A 15,558-nucleotide genomic window follows, 5' to 3' on the forward strand; every position below is an offset into this window, starting at 1 on the left:
GAAAGATACAATGTTCTTAAAAACCGAGAATTTTATCTTTTTTGAGAAGTTTAAAAAATATTTAAACATTTCCCTTTATGTTAGCGCATATTTGTTATACATTTCATTTACAAGTAATTGTATGGTAAATAGTTACAAAAACAACAAGGAAAAGCTTTGAGTTAAGGAACTCATGATTTTCAGTGTAAAATACATGTTATTTGAGTAATTTGGGAAACTGACAGAAGCTTTCTTGCAGTCAAGAATGCTGCTCAAAAATTAATTTTAAAATAAAAATAAAAGAAAAAAAAATCCTGAAAGCTTATGTAGCAAAACAAGTATTGTAGTCCATTACAAAAATTAGCCTTTTCTGAAATCATGTTAAAAAGCAAAAAGATCTTCGAGCAGAATTTCATGTACAGTTCATTTTGGGACTGATCTTACTTCCTTGATAGGTGGTCTTACTTCATCCTGTTGGAGCCCATCATGGAGAGCTGTTTTACAAATATTCTTAGCTCTACTACTCACATAAAAATTCAACCTATGACTCCTGTTTCTGATAAAGTAGCTATTTAAATTCATTAAGAATGTTTCATCATTTTAGTATGCAAAATGCATTGTTAGATTATTTAAGTGACACATGCTATCTTAAAAGTTAATAAATCTCCCAGAAGAAATTAGACTCAGATGCTATATTTATTATGGAGAATTAAGAAATACCTAAGGTTACTGTGATCATCACTTAGGAGTTTTGAATCAATTATATGAGAAACTAAAGAAGAAACTTTGACTGGAAAAAAAATGAACCAACAAGAAAAAAATTATATAAAGTCATTTTATTGGACACACATGCTAAAAATTAGAAAAACCATACATTTTACTCTATCAATCTGTTAGGAAAAACTATAGAATATGATAGTGATTGCATTGATTCTACTTAGCAAATTAAATGCAAAACTAAGATATTCAGCAAATATAAAATATAGTTATTTTCTAAGAAATAAAACTCACACATACGGGTGGCAACTGCCATTTTTAGCAGAAACCAAAATTATTTCCTGTTAACATGAAGGAAAAACCATCACTGAACACTGAAGTAATAATCAGGGGACTAGGATGGACTCTCAGTAAGAAACCACTGGAATATACCTGGACTAAATCTATTCAAACAAAATTAAGTATACCAACCGAATAGTTTTGTGTGTCCATTTCTTTTTACTATATACTTTTATAATCTCAAAAGTACCTAAAAGGAGGCAAAACAAGAAAGGATTTGTCTACAGAAAGTAAAAATAAGAATGATTATCAAATATTGTTAAAGAAAAGACACTGCACAGAATAGTCATGGAGATTTCTGTACTAATCACCTCGATCATAATGAATAATCACTGAATTTCACTGGCCTATTTTCCTCCACAAGATTCTATGTTAGGTAAGCAACTTTGGGTAATTCAATAATAGGAAAGATGTTTCTTTTATAACATATCTGATTTGTACAACTATTTGAAATATATTTTATGCTATAAAATAAAAATGGTAACTCTTATTTACACAGCTATTTATTGTGAATTTGTATAAAGGCAGCTCATCCTTAGAACATAATAGACTAGGATTCTTGGTAAAGTATATATTGTATATCTGAAAAATGTAATAGTGACAATATTAAAGTATTGCCACTTAGTGCTGTGTTACCTAAAGAAATTGTCACTTTCTGTCAGTCTTATCACTGACATTTAAATTTCAGATATAGGTGAATTCAATATTGAAGTGAATGGAGCTACCGACATTTGCTTTCCTAATATTCATGGAAGTTTTTGATGACCTCTCATAGATAAATAAGCAAATAATATCTTCAAAAATATATCTAACTTGACTCAAATACTTCTAAGTATTTTGTCATTTGAAGGGATATGAGCAAGTTGAGAAGAAGAAATGTGGAGAGAGAAATATTCATGAAAACTAAATTTATAACATTAAACTATTGCTCAATTCTTAGAAATTTAATCACTACTTATATTTTAAAGCAAAATATTTTTGAACTTATTTAGAAAAATATGACTTCATCTCTCATAAGTCCATTCAAAGTTTTAAACAAAGTATAAAAGGAAATTAAACAGTGGAGGAAATGAGAAAGGTCATAGGCATTCAAGAGGTTTCAACAAATTTCTGGAGGAATGAAAGGTAATTGAAGGATGTGTTAAAATAATTTCTATTGTTATCTTTATAGATTTAGTGTCCAGTAAACATTTTATAAACAATACAACTTGCTGTTTTGTGTTCTTGAACTTTATTTAAACTGAATTATATTGTACATATCCTTTTGTGACTTAATCATACCACTGCATATTACGTTTGTGAGAGTAAGCCACATTAACATATCTAAATAAAGTTATCTATGTTTTTCTAAAGTGTAGTATTCCACTGTATGAATCTACCACATTCTACTGTTGTTTAACTTTTGCATTGCTTATAGTACTTAACTGAGCTTGTAAATATTTTGGATCACATTTCTTAATGGCCAACCATGTACATACAAAATAAGGAGTGAAAGCCAATTGCTGATTAGAATATATGGTCATCTTCAATATTACTGGGTAATACAAGCCTCTTTTTAAAATGGATATAATTTCCATTTCCAGGAAAGCATATGAAATTAGTATTGTTCTATATGTTTGCCAGAAGTCTTTCTTGTCAGACTGTTTTTGGTCAATCTGTTGTATAAGTAATAATGTACATATACAACATTTTCATTTGCACTTTAACTTAAAAATAAGTTAAAGTGATTCTAAATATGTGTGGTGGACACTTATATTTTACATTTTATAAAGCACATATGCAAGCCATTTTCTTTGTTTTACTGTCGGGTTTTCTGTAATTTTTGCCTGGTTTTACATTTAAATATTGATCGCCAAGGAATTGATTGTTACATATTATATAAGGTAAAGAATCACTTTAATTATTTTCCATATGTATAGCCAGTTTTCTCACTCTCATTTATTGGCAAATTTATTTTTCACCACTGATCTATAATACTAGCTTTCTTACATATCATGGGTTCTTATATTTTCCTTTCTGTAGTCTACCTATTCCATTTCATTGATTATTTATTACTTTGTTAATACCACATTGCATTAAGTCTTATAATATTTCCTGTAATATATTCTTCCTTTCTCAATAAATTATTAACTGAATTTTAATATTTTTAGAGTTTACATAAATTCTAGAATTAGCTTGTCAATATCTAAATCAAACCATACTGGGTTTTACTTTGCATGCACTAGTTACAAAGATTAATTTTGGGGAGAAGTGATTTCATTAAAATCTTTCAATTCAAGAATATATTTATGTCAATGTTATGTCTATGTTTATTTGAACTTTATTTAAACTGAGTTATACTGTACATATTCTTTTGTGACTTAATCATACCACTAAATATTATGTTTGTGAGAGTAAGCCACATTGACACATCTAAATAAAGTTCTCTACTTATATGAAATGCATTTCAATATTGCATAATACGTTTGTGTCAAAGCATCTTGCTAAAAGCTCATATTCATTAGTATAATGTATCTTACAATCATTTTGAATTTTCTGTGTACTTAGTGTCATCGGTAACATAGTAATCTGTTTTCTCTTTCATAATTCTTATTTTTTTAATATTTACAATCCTATCCCAGTGTCTAAGACCTGCAAAAGGATAAATAAAATTGCTTGTACCATCTATGTTTATTTTGTTCCCAATCACAAAGGAAATATTTTAACATTCCATTGTTAAGTGTTATAATTTCAATAGAACTTTTGAAAACAAATGTTATTAGTTAAACTAGATTCTCTTTTAATTTCGGGTTGTTAAAATGTATGACTTAAGAAAATAAAATTAAATATGCTTATAATATTGTTAAGTTATTTGTTGTGGTGTATCATATTAATTGATACCTTTACATGAGGCCATTATTGCTTCCCAGGGTTTCTTAGAATAAACATTGGCTGTGATGTCTTACATTTTAATGAATTGCTTATTTCTGCGTGGAACTTTTTTAAGTTTTCCTGCATTATTTTCATAAATTACATTGGTGTTTAAATTACTTTCCCTTTACTATCCTTGTCAGGTTATAATATCAGAGTCATAATAGCATAATAAAATGAAATAGAGTATATTCTTTCCTGTTTCATGCTCAGAAAGAATTGCATGTAAGATTGGAATTATTGTTTTGTTTCATGTTTGAAACAACTTGCCAGTAAAGTCATCATGGCTTGAAATTATCTTTATGATATGATTTCTGACTACTGATTACATGCATTTGTTGTAGCACAATGCAGATTTTTCTTTTCACTTTAGGTTACTTTTGGAAAAATGCTTGTTTCAAGTAATTGCACACATTTTACATATATTTCCAAATTTATTGAATTAAAGGTTTTCATACTACACTAATTTACCTTCTTGATATTTGTGTTATTTATAACAAAACTCAATAAACTGTGGCAAATAAGCCAGACAGTATTTATAAATAAAGTATTACTGGAACACTGCATTCTCATTCATTGACATACTGTCAATTTATGCCACAACAATAGAATTGATTAGTTGCAACAAACCATACAGCCCAAAAACCTAAAATATTTACCACCTGATCCTTTCCAAAAAACAAGAAAAAAATCTTGACACCTGATGTAAAATTATTTCCTATTTTGATTCCTGAGATTGCATACTTGTTTCTTCTCTTAATTTTATCAAGCCATTTCTCCAGAGTTTTGTTATTGTATGGCTCCTACAACAACTAACAAACTTTTGGCCATATTTCTTGACTTTTCTTTCCCTGTATTCTTAATCACTATGCATGTATTTTTTATTTCCTTTTATTTCTGTTGATATTTCTAACTTCTTCCAATAAATTCTAAACATTATAAATATTAATTTGTTGTCCTCATAAAATAAGAATTTAAAGTTCTACATTTTCCTCTAAAATGACACATTTTATAATGTAGTATACATTTTTTAATTAAAAATATTTCATAATTTCCATTATGATTTGCTCTTGGGTGTTGAGTTACTAAGAAGTATATTTCTGAGGTTTTTCTTCAATATGACTGACTATAGATATTCGAATCTAGTTATTCTCAGAAAGAGAAAGCAAAGTTATGGATAAATAATCATTAATTCCAATATCTATATTGACGGAAGAGTGCTAGAGCACCACAAGAAGAAACTTGAAAACAGAAAAATAAGGAAGCAAAAATCCAGCAGAGATTATACTCTGAGGGACTTGATGTTCCATGGAAAAGCATAGGTGGGGGTGTCTTTTGCTCCTCTCACTCCTGCGGCAGACTGCTTGTTTCTGAACTGTCGGAGAGCCCTCCATTCTCACAAGCCCAAGCACTGGTGTGGGCTGCAATCTTGGAACAACTTGAGGACAGAGAACAAGGCTACTATTTCCTGCAGTGCTACTTGCACTTCACCCAGCCCCAAGATGAGGTGGTGGGCACCATACTAGACTTGCCTCTGTGATGGACATCTATACTGCCTTTGAGTGAGAGAGAGGCTTGCCCCATCCCCTTGCCGGCTTCCTTCTCCGTCCCTGCGTCGAGCTGTGGCTAGATTTCTCCAGGAGGGCAGAGGGCGAGAGGCGTGAGAAGCATCTTCTGGAAGGTCTGCGGGCACCCTCCTGCGGGTGGACAATGAGCGCCTGGGAGGCCGTTGTCCTTGGTTGGGGAGCGGTCGTCTGGATCTAGCCTAGCAAAGAGGCTGCTCCGGATGGGGAGGGAATGAAAGCCCCTGCGGCTCCCACGCAGATGCCCACGTTGCCCAGGCCTTCACAGACCCCCAAACCGGAACCGCCGGGAAAACGATTGCCAACCGGCCACAACACCCGGGCAGAGACGCGCGGAGAGGCTGACCAGAAGAAAGGCCGACGTGCAAGAAACCCAGCCTCCGGCGCACAGGGAACATGTGTCCCAAGGCGCACGTACACACAGACGGACAGAGACAGAAAGAGAGGGCGACGGAAAGAGCGAGAAGGTGGGGGGGAGGAAGAGAGAGAGAGAGAGAGAGAGACAGACTTAAGAGAGACACAGTAGTGGGCACACAGACACGCACGCGCGCGCGCACACACACACACAGACACACAGACGCGCACACACACCCCCATAACGCACACAGACATACAGCAGGTAACACCCACCCCCAGGCAGCCCCTGAAGCTGCGGGGTTCTGCTCTCCGCGACTACGAGCCGCCGGTGAGACAGCAGCCCTCGGGCACACAGGGAGACCAGTCCTCAACATCACAAGGCCGCCACTTTTGGGGAGACTCACCCGCACACCGTCCGCGCACGCCTGAGGCTGGGATCCCGCGCTGCCTCCCCGGCGATCTGTCTGCGGTTTCTTCCTCCTGGGGTTTCTTCCTGTTGGTGGACCCTCCGCGAATCCCGGCCTCCGGAGACCGTCCCGGTAACTGCCCTGGCCGGGGCTGGTCTCAGACCCGACTCTGACGCACGATCACACAGGGCTCCCACTTCGCCAAGTCTCAGGGACCCATCCCCGGGCAACGGTGGCGGTCACTGTGACCAAAGCGGCGGCTCGGGCCTCGCGCATGCGCGCTGGCGAGTCCGACTCACCCGCCCCACCCCCCCTTACTCGGCAGCGTCAGGCTGCGGACCCTTTAAAAAATGGCGGCGACGCGGCGGCCGCGGGGACCGGGGCGGCGGTGCTGGAGCTTACGGCGGCGGCTGCGGCGCAGCCCCAGGCGGCGGGTGGGAAGAGGACTACCAGAGGGGCCTGCGGGAGACCCAGGGTCGGACCCATAGGAGTCCTGTCGTCAGGACCTCCTTGATCGGTCTTCTGCTTGGGTTCCCGGTGAAGGAGGAGCTTCGGGGTGCCGGCTGGGCTGCGCGGACTCCTCTTGGGATCCGATGATGGATCCCACCCGGTGATCGGGAATGGGGTTACAATGCAGTGAGGCGGAAAGGCTCTCGCCGGGGTGCAGAAAGATCCCCAGGGTCGCAAGGCGTGCTGTCGGCTGCAAAGGCACTGACCCAGGAGCCCACTGCCTCCCTCCTTCCTGGGTGGAGCAAGGGCCTGCCTTCATCTCCAAGGCCCGGGGGCTCCGGCATCTCAACGCGGCTTCCGGCGACACGGGCAAACAGAGACAGAGGCTAGTCCGAGCCGGAGCCAGTGTGACCACACGTGGCCCTGACGTCCCCCAAGAGCACATGCAGTGAGCCCGTGTCTCTGAGGCCGTAGTGGGCGACGACGAGACGGACAGTGATGTCCAGGCCCGCGCCCGGGGGCCACTGGAGACCTGCCCCTCAAAGCGGAGGAAACGCCAAGCGCACCTGAAAACCTGCGAGACAGTGCCTGTGCGCGAGTCCAGTACTCCTACTTCGCCAAGTCTCAGGGACCCATCCCCCAGCAACGGTGGCGGCGCAGAGAGGCGCACGGCGCCGACGCAGGTTCAGAGAGATAGGAGGCTGATGGGGGGAAGTTGAGGCACCTGGGGCAGAGAAGAAAATGCATCGCCAAGCCGTTTCTGGGTCATCCACGGACGAATGTGTCTTCCCATCAGCCCTTGCGCTGGTCCCCAGGGACCCTGGCATCCGTCGTTGGCGCCCAGGGTTCGCGTCGGGCCACTAGGGGTACCCCAATTCGGACAGAAGGCCCATGAGTTGAATTTGAAGTTTGTGGGAATAGAGGTGAGGCACCAGGGGCAGAAAAAAAAAAACAGGAGACCTCGCCTCAGAGAAGCGGGGCCTGGGTCCCCCATGGATGAAAGTGCCTTCCCATCATGCCGTACGCTGGGCAGAGTGGACAGTGACGACCCCAGTTCGAGCCCAGGGTGCGCTTCGGGACCGCTTGCGGTACCAGAAAGCGAACAAATGGTCCATGAGCGCAAGGTGAGTCACCTGAGGCAGAGAAAGTAAAGAAACGCGCTGCCGAGAAGCAGTGCCTGGGTCCCTCAAGGAGGAAATTGTCTTCTCCTCAGCCCGTTCGCTGGGCACTGACATCCCTGGCATCTCTGGTTTGATCCCAGGGTACGCCTCGGGCCACTAGTGTTACCCCAAGGTGGGCAGAAAGCCCATAAGGGGAAGGTGAGGCACCTGGGGCAGAGAAATGAAAAACTTCGCCGCAGAGAAGCGCGGCCTGATTCCCCAAGGACGAAAGTGTCTTCCCATCAGTCCCTGCACTGGGACCCGCGGACCCTGGTGTCCCTGGTTCAAGCTCAGTGTGTGCCACAGTCGCTAAGTGCACCCCAATGGGAGCTTTGGGAGCACAAAGCCCATGAGGGAAGGTGAGTTTTGAAGGAGGAGTGGTGAGGCACCTGTCACACAAAAAGAAAAAAAAAACAACTCGCGCCACGGAGAAGCAGGGCCTGGGTCCCCCACGATGAAAATGCCTTCCCATCAGCTCCTGCTGTGGGCCCTGTGGACCCTGGAGACCCTGGTTCGAGCCACCGGTAGGCCTCAGGCCCGCTAGGAGTACCCCCGTGCGCCTCTCTGCGCCTGCGCCGGCGCCGTGTGCCTTTGCGAGGGCGGAGCTGCCTTCTCCTCAGCACAGACCCAGAGAGCATTGCCAGGGCGGAGGTGAGTTCTCCTCTGCATAGACTTCGGAGATACAGCGAAGCGGATCATGTGCTCCTCAGCACAGACCTGGGCGGGCGTGCGGGGGGCACCGCGAGGGCGGAGCTGCGTTCTGCTCAGCACACACCCGGGGAACACCGCGAAGGCAGAGCAGCGTTCTCAGCACAGACCTTGGGGGCACTGCCTCGCTTTGGGACTACTCGGAGCCGCATCGATGGTGAATAAAATCCTTCCTGTTTGCAGCCCTTAATAATCAGGGTCAGAGACCAGTTAGAAGGGTTCAGTGTGGAAAACGGGAAACCAAAAGCCCATCTGAATCCTACCCACCGAGGTTCTCCCCAGCCAATGCGAGGCGGCCGCAGTGTGAGATCCACACCGCAGCCTCGGAAGACAAGCGGGCAGAAATCCCATGAGGGGCAGTTGAGGTTTGAGGAAGGCGAGGTGAGGCACCTGTGGCAGAAAAAAAAAAAAAACCGCACCACGGAGAAGCAGAGCCTGGGTCCCCAACGGACAAAAGTGTCTTCCCATAAGCCCTTGCGCTGGGCCCAGGTGACCCTGGCATTCCTAGTTCGAGACCAGGGTGCGCTTCAGGCCGCTAGGGGTACCCAAAAGCGGGCAGAAGGCCCATGAGGTGAAGGGGATGCACCTGGGGCAGAGAAAAAAAAAAAAAAAACAACCGCGCCGCGTATAAGCGGGGCCTGGATCCCCCACAGAAGAAACTGTCCTCACATCAGCGCTTGCGCTGCGCCCCAGGGACCCTGGTATCCCTGGCTCGAGCCCAGCGTGCGCCTCGGCCTGCTAGGGGTACCCCAAGGCAGACAGAAGGCCCATGAGGGAAAGGTGAGACACCTGGGGCAGAGAAACAAATAAACTGCGCTGCCCAGAAGTGGGGCCTGGGTCCCCCACAGACGAACGTCCCTACCCATCAGCCCTGAACTGGGCCCCGGAGACCCTAGCGTCCCTGGCTCGAAACCAGGGTGCGCTTTGGGCCCGCTAGTGGTACCTCAAGGCGGGCAGAAAGCCCATGAGGGGAAGGTGAGGCACCTGGGGAAAAGCGAAAAACAAAAACAAAAACGTCACAGAGAAGCAGAGCCTGGGTCCCCGAGGAAGAAAGTGTCTTCGCATCAGCCCTTGCGCTGGGCCCCGGGGACCCTGGTGTCCCAGTTTCGAACCCAGGGTGTGCGTCTGGCCACTAGGGGTACCCCAAGTCGGACAGAAGGCCCATGAGGGGAAGGTGAGGTTTGAGGGAGGAGACGTGAGGCAACTGTGGCAGAAAAAAAAAAAAAACAACAACAACACGCCGCGGAGAAGCGGGGCCTGGATCCCCAACGGACGAAAGTGCCTTCACATCAGCCCCTGCGCTGGGCCCCGTGGACACTGGCGACCCTGGTTAGAGCCCAGGGTGCGCCTCGTGCCCAATAGGGGTATCCCAAAGCGGGCAGAATGCTCATTAGGGGAAGGTGAGACACCTGTGGCAGAGAAAAAAAAAAAAACGCGCCGCAAAGAAGCGGGACCTGGGTCCCCCACGGATGAAAGTGTCTTCCCATCAGCCCCTGCCCTGGGCCCCACGGACCCTGGCAACCCTGGTTTGAGCCCCAGGTGCGCCTCGCGCCCGCTAGGGTTACCCAGAAGCCGGCAGAAGGCCCATGAGAGGAAGGTGAGACACCTGGGGCAAAGGAAAAAAAAAAAAAAAAACCGCGCTGCAGAGAAGCGGGGCCTGGCTCCTCCACGGACGAAGGTGTCTTCCCATCAGCCCCTGCGCTGGGCCCTGGGGAACCTGGTGTCCCTGGCTGGAAACCAGGGTGCACCTCGGACCCGCTAGGGGTACCCCAAGGAGAGCAGAAAGCCCATGAGGGGAAGGTGAGGCACCTGCGGCAGAGAAAGAAGAAAAACCGCGCCGCGGAGAAGCGGGTCCTGGGTCCCCCACTGACGAAAGTGTCTCTCCGTCAGCCCTTGAGCTGGGTCCCGAGGACGCTGACAGTAGTTTTTTCCATTTCTGTGAGGAAAGTCTTTGGTATCTTGATGGGGATGGCATTGAATCTATAAATTACCTTGGGCAGTATGGCCATTTTCACGATATTGATTCTTCCTACCCATGAGCATGGAATGTTCTTCCATTTGTTTGTATCCTCTTTTATTTCATTGAGCAGTGCTTTGTAGTTCTCCTTGAAGAGGTCCTTCACCTCCCTTGTATGTTGGATTCCTATGTATTTTATTCTCTTTGAAGCAATTTTGAATGGGAGTTCCCTCATGATTTGGCTCTCTGTTTGTCTGTTATTGGTGTATAAGAAAGCTTGTGATTTTTGTACATTGATTTTGTATCCTGAGACTTTGCTGAAGTTGCTTATCAGCTTAAGGAGATTTTGCACTGAGACAATGGGGTTTCCTAGATATACAATCATGTCATCGGCAAACAGGGACAATTTGACTTCCTCTTTTCCTAATTGAATACCCTTTATTCCCTTCTCCTGCCTGATTGCCCTGGCCAGAACTTCCAACACTATGTTGAATAGGAGTGGTGAGAGAGGGCATCCCAGTCTTGTGCCAGTTTTCACAGGGAATGCTTCCAGTTTTTGCTCATTCAGTATGATATTTGCTGTGGGTTTATCATAGATACCTCTTATTATTATGAGATATGTCCTATCAATACCTAATTTATTGAGAGCTTTTAGCATGAAGTGTTGTTGAATTTTGTCAAAGGCCTTTTCTGCATCTATTGAGATAATCATGTGGTTTTTGTCTTTGGATCTGTTTATGTGCTGGATTATGTTTATTGATTTTATGCAAGAATAATCTAAATTTCTCTGGTGAAAGAACCTAAACATGCCTTTTAAAAATTTATATATCATTCCTTTTGTAAAACCTAATGAAAATAACAATTTTGTCTATTGTAAAAGGCAAGTGATTGCAACAGATGGAAATCACTTTATTTCCTATATCTTTGTAAAGATAATGACTGCTAATAAACAACATGAAGAATTTTCAGGTATAATTTTGATAAAAATTTAATGGTTTTGGGCTTCTAGGCCAAATCTGCAATACAACCCTTCATAAGATTGTACTTTGAAACTCTCGTTGTCATCTGACATATGCAGATAGTACAGAAATATAATCCCCTTTCTAAATGTTTACATTGTCTCCCTGGTATGAATTAGCTTGCTGGAAACATCAGTAATCACTGACATAAAGATCCCACTATTAAATAAAACTGATACTTTTTAAAACCATGCAGCAAATAAGCAACATTTCATAAAGCAACATAGGATTTTATATGTTTCCCACTCCATTAGAGGCTATTATGCTGAATTGGATCCTCATTCCCACCTGTGTCCATATTTTAGGGTTGAAATAGTCTAAAACATAACATTTACTGTTCTCCTGTTGTGATATCTATATATCTAATATGTTCACATTCTCTGTATTCATCTATGTTAATAATTTTAAAAAGGAAAAGAAAGGGGGCTTTAGGAAGAACTTTACATCACACGTCAGAGTAAACATCGAATCAAGTTCTCATCAATTTACTAATAAACCCATTTAAGAAAAAGTATTCTGCTAGAGAGCAATGAATCTTATTGTCTTTGTGTCTGATCCATATTTCTCCACTTGATACATGGAAATAACCAGAGAGTTACTATAAAATACCTCAGGTGCATTGTTGAAAGCAATTTCCTGCTTTTGTGGGATAACTGAAACATAAACGTAAATAAGATAGTTTGAAAGTTCACTTTCTCATCAATGCTCAAATAATTTGTTCTAATAAAGCCCAGTAAAATTTAGCTTGTAATGCCATCAAGGTAAATATATTCATGAAGTACTCACTTGCTAAATTTTTAAACACAATACATTATCTCATCTTTAATCTTTAGTTGTTATTTCAATTATCCATTGCTGTGTAATTAGCAGTCATCAAACTTAGTTGCTTAAAACACAAACTCACAATTTGTTAACTTTGGTTGGGCTCAGGAGGATAATATTCGGAGTCTTGCCTAGGTTTCCTTATATGACTGACAAGGCCTACATAGTCCAAAGTGACATCACTCAAATATCTGGCAGTTCACTGGTGCTATCAGCTGGGTTCTCCTCCACTTAGTGTCTCTGGTAGAGTAGATCAGGTTCTCATTTGGCATTGGTGCCATTTTAATTTGGCAAGCCTAAATTTACTATCATTTGTCAAGTGTCTATTAAGTCAGTGTCAGAGAGGGCTATATAAGGATATGGCTATGAGGAGACTTAATAAATCGAGGGTTCTTTGATATAACAGGCTACCCAGTTACATTTCATGTTCTAAAGATTTTTTCAGATACAACAAACAATATTTTACAATTTAACTTGTAGATGAATGAGTTTCCTGAGATATAATTTAACTAAGCAAACTCTTTCATACTAAAAATCTTATGACCTCTTTACCCATCTTAGGTTTTAAGATTGATATGAGAGGTATTCTGGAATAGAAATCTAAATTTAAGGCTAGAGTCAAGAGTGCCGAAGATAAGACTCTTATCCAAAGGAAAATCAAGCAATTGCTATGTCTTGCAAAGGCCAGTGAGCAGACAGAGGGGAGAGAATACAATTGCCCAAATAAAGACTCACTTTGGAACTCAGTGATTATATGTGTGCATATATGTGTATATATATGTATATTATACATGTGTATGCATGTATATATGTATATTATACATATATATGCATGTATATATATGAATATATATAAAACTGAAAACTGCACACGTCCCATATACACCACATACATGAAAGTGAACACACACACGTACATAATCATCTATATTCAGTTTCAAACAATTGTTAGGGAACCTGAGGAAGAAACTAAATGGAATATAATGGTTGCGTCTATGATAGCCATGGTACTAGAACTAGTAGTAGTTCTACTAGGGTGAGAATTGACATAGTAAAAGAAATAAGATACAAAGCAGTAAGAGAGAGCTACATTTTCCTTAAGGCCAGGCTGAATATTCACTAACAAGGAAATTTCTACAGTCATTATTTTAATCTGATTCATTCTCTTGGTGGGATATTCCAGAGTTACCACCTACAGAAATTCCACTTTTCCTTACCGAGGTTCTCTTTTTTTCTTTTCAGTCCAAATATTAGTCATTTTGGTAGAGAAGGCAGAAACAATTAACAATTGAGTAATTCCTCAGGAATCATGTTAAAAGGTTTCCAAATCATGAATGTATAGTTATATTTTGTTCACTAGATTTTAACCCACATACCTCACTTGTATAGAAATTATGCTTATTTGGATATTCAGTATATTTCTTCATACAAACACAAAATCTATAAAATGTACACACACACAGATGCTATGGATACATGCACATATGTGCACACAAAAATATGTATACATGGTTTACCATTATTTTCTAGATCATTCAGAGGTCAGTATTAATTAAAACATCATAGATCTATGGCAAATTTTGGGCCACTTCTCCTAAGACAGGAATTTAAAAAGCCTTCAATTGTCATAACAATGGGAAGAAGTCTGAGAGCTGGAGTAAGGGAAGTTGGTGCTCAGAAATATTAACTACCATTTATATAGGATATCCTTATGAGATAATCTTAAAGCCAAATGAGGCTAAAATATTAATATGAGTTATTTAGCCAAGTTTTCCAGCAGGAAGAAGGAAATAAGCAGTGAACTAAAAAGCATACAAGATACAGAGGAGCAGGTTAATTGAAGCCATTGCAGCAGAAATTGAGAAGAATAAACAGGAGTTAGAAGATGAGAGCAAGCAATTGCAAGTGGAGTGGGCTGAGCTGGAATTATGGTGTAGAAAATGACTGGTTGAGAAAAACCCAAACAAATATTTCTATAATGTCATGTGCATAAGATACCTGTAGATGTTATCAAGGTATATAAATAAACTGCCTGTCATTAGAGCTAATTTCTTAGCAAATTATTCATAAAAGTTTATAACTTTGTGAGGCATTACAGACACCAAAACTAATGATTTGGCATTTCCATGGCCCAATTTGTCTAAAGAACTATCTTTTACACTTTACTGTTTTTTAATAGGCAATACAGTGCTCAAAAAGTCTTTTATACCAAGTCCAGGAGGTTGATAACATTGAGTATAACTGAGCATTGCTTTGTGTCTACCCTCAGGCAAATCTGGAGATTTTCTCAAGCCTCTTTATGAAAATGGAGAGACCTCACAAGAGATGCTAATGGACAGCTGACCCTGCTCCCTGCTCCATCACAGGTTGTAGAGTATTATTTCCCAAGTTACCCAGACATTTAGTTCTGAATGTGCAAAAATGGTTAAGTTCAAATGTTTTCAACTATTGACAGGCTCAAGAATTCAGAGGAGGTAGTACTAAGGGAAATGTAATTAATATATAATATCAAAACTTAAGCATAGCACCATAACACCTAATTTTTGATGATGTCAAATACTTAAAGTTCTCCCTTTTTATTTTCTGGTGAAAGGTGCGTAGTATACAAACCTCTACTAACTTCTTGGGCTTCTGAATAAAGGAAAGGACTACCTAATGACAGTAATAGCTTGACTGCTGAAGAATTATGTCAATTAATAAAAATTGCTTCATAGGAAAAAGATGAATTGTCTCTTCAAAGTTTTTTTAAGCATGGGGGACCAAAGCCATCCCATACTTAGAAGAAAATATTGCATTGTTTTATACAAGATATGCTGTACACGTTACAGAAGATTCATGTTTAATAACGCATCTTGTAAAAATCTTAGAGAGCTATAACCTTACAACATGACTTAACCCAAATACATTGAAAACCCCTTGGATTTAGACCTACAGGGAGGTGGTTTTGCTTTCTGTACCGTAGCACGCATAGTTGAAGCAAACATATTCCTTCAAACATAATACTCTTACATAATAGAAAGTGTTCTCTGTTTTCTGGATGAAAAGGCATGAGGTCTTTTGTATTAGCAAACGGAAATTGTTAACTATAAAAAGTCAAAAATCAAAGGTGCTCTCACGTATTTATAAGGACCTTGAATGGCTCAGATTCAT

At 41.5% G+C, this 15,558-nt stretch overlaps 1 long non-coding RNA gene across 1 annotated transcript in view; it reads right to left on the minus strand.

The window, feature by feature from the left end:
• Positions 1–6,554, minus strand: part of LOC107971456 (uncharacterized) — a 46,185-nt gene extending 39,631 nt beyond the window's left edge. The window contains exon 1 of the long non-coding RNA XR_002941958.3: positions 6,290–6,554. This is a non-coding gene — a long non-coding RNA (uncharacterized LOC107971456). The remainder of the gene's footprint in view (positions 1–6,289) is intronic.
• Positions 6,555–15,558: the final 9,004 nt, after the last annotated feature.

Source organism: Pan troglodytes, chromosome 23 (genome assembly GCF_028858775.2).
Source record: "Pan troglodytes isolate AG18354 chromosome 23, NHGRI_mPanTro3-v2.0_pri, whole genome shotgun sequence".
In the NCBI taxonomy this organism is placed as follows: Eukaryota; Metazoa; Chordata; class Mammalia; order Primates; family Hominidae; genus Pan; species Pan troglodytes.